At 31.4% G+C, this 5,698-nt stretch overlaps 1 non-coding gene across 1 annotated transcript; it reads left to right on the top strand.

Annotated features, from left to right (window-relative positions):
- Positions 1–5,035: 5,035 nt before the first annotated feature.
- On the top strand, positions 5,036–5,198 carry LOC113004028. Its single transcript, XR_003268807.1, has one exon. It is a non-coding gene; the product is annotated as a U1 spliceosomal RNA (small nuclear RNA).
- Positions 5,199–5,698: the final 500 nt, after the last annotated feature.

Raw genomic sequence — 5,698 nt, 5'->3', positions numbered from 1 at the left:
TTTAGTATTTTGAAATATCAAAATTTGCAACCGGTCCAAGCGATATAAAACCCAAAATAATACGAAAGTTATTATGTATATATGATTATATACATAGCATATATTAAATGTCCCAAACCACCCGTGCACCACTTTTAAAATGAAGAGAAACTTTATTGCAAATTTAAATTACACATAAAAAAAATAAGAAACTTTTGTCTCAAACATTTTCTCTAAAAATGTATTTATACATCTTTGTTAACCATTTATGTTTATTTTTTCTTTACGTTTATCCTTAAATCACTTTACAATTAATGATGGCTTTTTCAGAAAAAAATGTTTGAGACAAAAATTTTTTTTATCTTTAATATAAAAACACTACATTAAAACAATTAAATGTCTGATCGGAACCAGTTGAAAATATCACTATTATGCATATAGAACATTCGATTTCATTTTTCTTTTTAGAATTTTTAAAAATCAGTTTCCTTTATTCTAAAAGAGGTGTACGAATGATTTGAGACACTGTATAATTTGTCTTCTCCCTGCTTTATGTATAAGAATAACATTACAATATTACGAAATGAGATACAACGAGGTAAACAACGGTAAAATTGTTTTTACACTTCTTTTCCATTAAAATTCCATTATTTCTATAAAAAAAATTATTCAGAAATATTCATATTTTTAATATTTACTATTAAAAGTATCTAGAAAGGCGGTTATAGAATTTGCATATTAAATGAATAAAATTTGGATTTTTAATAACACACTGCGTAGAAAATATAGATACATCTTTAAACATTTTAAACTATTACCAAATTTCCTCCAAAGCTAAATTACTGCTGTCTCGTCACTAATCTAATTACGCAAGCACTAAATCTGTCGATTTCTCTGCGAACAGTATCCAACCCTCTGATAATCACGCTCCGTTCTTCACTGCAAATTTCGATAATCAAGTAGAAGTTAGCGAAACGTAATCTCTTGCGTAAGAAGTACGAGTGTGCTAACTTTGGTTTTGCTGGTGGTAATTTGCGCGAATGCTTGAGTGTGGTTTTCCTCTCGCTGTTCGATGGACCTGCAGTATATCTACCCACTTGTGTATTATTCTTTAATGTGTCTCTGCATGTCACTCGTTTCATTCTTTGTCTGTCCTGTAAAAAGTCAATGATTTGCAGCAGCGTAAACTCTTGATATTTTTTTTCACTCTTTATATCTTCTTTCTTATTATTTATATATCGAGCACATTGTTTAATAATATATTCAACAAAATAAAATTTACTTTTTTAATTTTAACTTTTAATTAAAAAAAAAGAGTTCTCTCATATTTATTTAAAAAAGAAAAAGATAAATCTCAAACGTATGATAAAGTATTGCTCCATGCTACACAATTAAAAACCATTTTTTATCTGAAATTAATGTTTTTATATCATTATTGTAAATTAACGATTAACTTTAACAGAGTAGCACTCGCGATGCGAAGGAGTCTCACGAGACGACGTGCATTTGCAAGCTCTTAGCTCATCCGAACTGTGACCTCGCATACAGACGCAAAGCGTCGCGAAACAGTCGTGCCTCGGTTGAACGCTTTCTCTTTTCGAAGCCTTTTTACATCGGCGACGCGATCTTTTCCTCCGCCCTTTGCTCTTCTCCGCAGATGTGCTCCACGAATTTGCGTGTCCGTGCGAATTTCCGTTCAGAATACCGCGACGCTCTGCCAAAAATTCACGGGTGAACAATGCGAATCCTCCGACACGTCAGGAGTCTGGAGAATTTTTTTATTTTTTATTTTTTCCATCACCTTTGCGACAGGTACATATTTGCTTTTTACAATCCCTGCCGGAAGCTTGCTCGAACGTGTTCGGTTTCGTGCTCGTTGTGCTGCATATAATTCAGATGCAATAAAGCTGTCACACTTTGACTTATTCAATGTAAACGCGTTCAATTCTTTAGTTTAACTCCTTTATGCAGATGAATTATGAACGATAAATGTATACAATCTCTTATATACATTGTATGCATATATAGAGCTTAAAATAATCATTTTCTGTATGCTGATATTTTTAATAATATTTTCATATTTTTTATTTCGTTGCTCTTGCATTTTTACCATCGACATTAATATTGCCTAACGGTATTTGGTATTAATAGCAAGTGCTAATGTACCAGGATACCTGGCGTCTAATGTCGTGTGCTGTTATTTTAGTCTACGAAGGAATCTGGTTGAGTCAGTAAGCTGATACGAAAGAAAGGATTCCCAGGAACGCGGGGAAAGCAAGGTCAAAATTATTTCATGCAAAGAAAGAAGATTGCGCGATGTTACATTAAAGATTGAACATATCATTCTGTGTCTCACCGCAATTTTCGTGACGAAACCGAAGTTTTAGAAGTTGACCTCGAGGCCTGGTTCTTCTTGCTGAAAGTAATTTCAGTAAATTAAAAATATAAATAAAATTTTGCTGAAACAATCCGATCTATTCTTTATATTAATTCTTTATATTAATTTATCTACAAGTATATAGTTATGAAAAATACAAATTAGCTAAAGTTTCATACTTTATTCTTATCAAAATCTTATCACATAATTAATTTTTTTTTTTTCTAGAAAATATTTCGTTAATGTGAAACACGAATTATTTAATACTTGTAATTTCTTGAATTTTTCGAGCCGTCTCTGGAACTCTTTGACTTTGGTCTTTTATGTTTCGGTGTCCTTTTATTTCGCAATGCGGTAGAATTGTCCGAAGAACTTCGACGTGACGTTGATGGCGGTATCGGATCTTTCTCTTTGTTCTTGTATTTGTGACTGCTATCAGCGATAAAGAAAATACTTTCCAGGTATGCGAAGTTAAACTGTGTATACGCCACAGCCTTATCGTAAAACGCGGCATTTCATGAAGATCCCGCTCGGTGACGCGACGTTTCCTAAAGAATCCGATTGCGACTGTCGGCTTTTCACAAGGTGACTAGGATCCTCGCGAGATGCTGCGATTCGTGACAGGTTTACAAGAGAGACGTGTTCCCGCAGGGATGACTGATCCGCACAGTCATTTGGGTTTAGCGAACCCGTGGACCCACACTTAAAATACACGGCGGATACTCACGCACATTTATATCTCCATAGATGTACATTTTTTATCCATATAAGCACATTTTTGCGAGCGATAGTGCAATAAACATTTGAGAAAAAATGAAGATAAGATGTAATTTACTTTAAAAGTAATGGAAGAATAAAGACAAGAGTCATATTTAAAATAGATAAAATACAATATAAAAAAAACTGAATCCTGTTTCTTATTTATATTTTAATTTAAAAAAGACAAATAATATATGTGTGATAAACAATAATTAAAACATTCAAACACAAAATGTCATATAATTAATTTCATAACTATATTATACATGGTTGCTTGTATTTATGGCGTACTCTTATTCGTAACTTATATAGTTTCTTACGTCAAACTCTTTTTACTTCCAATGCATTTTGGATTGTGACATTGTCTTGGCATTTTCGTTTCATCTGATTAAAACTTGTATATTTTGTAAACAACAACTTGCTGTAATTTGACAAAGTGCTAGGATAAGATGTGCATAGTTACACAAAATTTAATAACATTATTATTATTTGTGAAATAAGCTACCGATACAATACTGCATATCTTTCAAGCATTTTCCTGGTTTTCACATTAGGAAAAATTGATCTAATAACTTTTATATTTTTGTTTCATAAAATGCAAACACAATATGCACAACATATAATTATGCGATTTATTGTTATAAATGTTTTATAATTTTTTTGTCGAGAAAAATTTATTTTTGTGCCAAATTAAATTTTAACCTAGATGACACATTTTCAATTGTACCTTTTACGCCTAACTTCAACTGAAGATGTCAAGAAACGAAAATGGGAAACTTATCAAAAGCTTTGATTTACTTTTCCTTCCGCTTCATAATTTTATATGAGTCTGTTTCTTTGAATGATAAAGCTTCTTATCATAACAGTTAGGCAATGTATTAATAAGAATTGGCAATTTTGAATGCTCAAGCTTTTCTAAGTTTCCCATTAGTTGCGCTAATTAGTTTTAGATGCCAATTGCACCAATGTTATTTTAGCTTTAAGCGAGACTTAAATATATGCAATTATTTATTTAGAAAGAAAGATAAAGACAGATACATGTTTAAGTTTCATTTAATAACATTGATGCAACCGGATTCAGCCTTCCGAGAGAATGACGCTGAGAGAGGTGCTGCACAGGGAAGTCCGCGATGGATATTGAACGCATCCTCGCCAGTGCGTTGCAATCGGGAATATCGTCTGTATCGACGCCAGACTGGCGGCCGTTAATCCGCGGCCTTGCCATCGGCGATTTATTCACCGGCCGGAATATTTTACCGAGCTGTTTCTTCCTTCGGCACGCTACATCCATTCTGAATAACGCGAGCGCTATCCTCGCCCTTTCAAAGTTCTTCAATCTGCACGTGTCATTGTCTCTCTTCCTTAGGTTTTTCTCTTCTCATTACTATAAATTAAACAAACAATGCAAATATATATAAATTTATGTATTTACAATATTATTATGTTATAATAATAATATTTTATTATTATTAATAAATAATAATTTATTTTTTATTTATAATTATTTATTAATATGATTATTATTAATCTTATTGTAATATTATTATAATAATATAGTAATGCATACATATATTCTTTTACACATTTAGATTAAGTAAATTACATAAATTACATATAATATTTTTGTAATATATTTATATTTATTTTTAATATTTTTATAGTACTTTTATAGTATATTTTAACTTCTTTTAGTCTTCCCGAATATTCTTTTACCAATTCTCTAAAAACCCCTGCAAGACACGTTAGCATCCCATTCATAAGCTTCTACCCTGTAAAACCGTCCCTCTCTCCTGAGCTCTGCAAACACTAGTTCGAATACTTCACGCTACGTCGCGCATCAGATAAACTTCCACACAGTCTTTCTCGTGTTTAGATTTCGACCCCTAATCTTATAAGAAGGCTCGAGCAAGAACGAAAAGCATACTTACCTGGCGTAGAGGCTACCGTGATCACTAAGGCGGTTCCTCCAGGGTGAGGCTCTTCCATTGCACTACGGTGAGGGCTGACCCCTGCGAATATCCCTAATGTGGATATCTCGTGCGTAAAATTTTTGTTAGTCGGGACTGCGTTCGCGCTATCCCGGATAATATACTCACAAAATTAAATATTCTGCGAAAGCAACCCTTATACTTGGATCTATTTACGAGTCGTAATAGAATTCTATTTGAATTCATGTATAGATCCATAATACTCAAGATATATAATGGAGCCATTCTGAAAAACATTCAAATTTTTAACTTTTTAAATAACAAATTAATTTAATTTTTAACATTATTCTTTTAAATTTCATAAGAAAACTTTTCAACAAACGAAATATTTTTCTTGGATTTAACATTTTGTTCTTTTATTGTAATTATTAAATTGCTTTTTTCTTAAACAAATATTTTTTCCAATTAAAAATTTCTTTTAATCAACAAAATGTATTTAATTTATTTCAAGTTTCAAATTAATATTTAGTTAAAAGTATAAAAATAAATTATATTTTTAATTAAGTAAAATTTTTCTGATTTTATTAAATAATTTTCTCAATACAGAAATACTAATATTTATTACAAACTTGTAAAAAACAACAACAAATTCTAA

This window comes from Solenopsis invicta, chromosome 8 (assembly GCF_016802725.1).
Source record: "Solenopsis invicta isolate M01_SB chromosome 8, UNIL_Sinv_3.0, whole genome shotgun sequence".
Classification (NCBI taxonomy): domain Eukaryota; kingdom Metazoa; phylum Arthropoda; class Insecta; order Hymenoptera; family Formicidae; genus Solenopsis; species Solenopsis invicta.
Note: the sequence above shows the minus strand (reverse complement) of the source record. Positions and strands in the feature narration are given on the sequence as shown.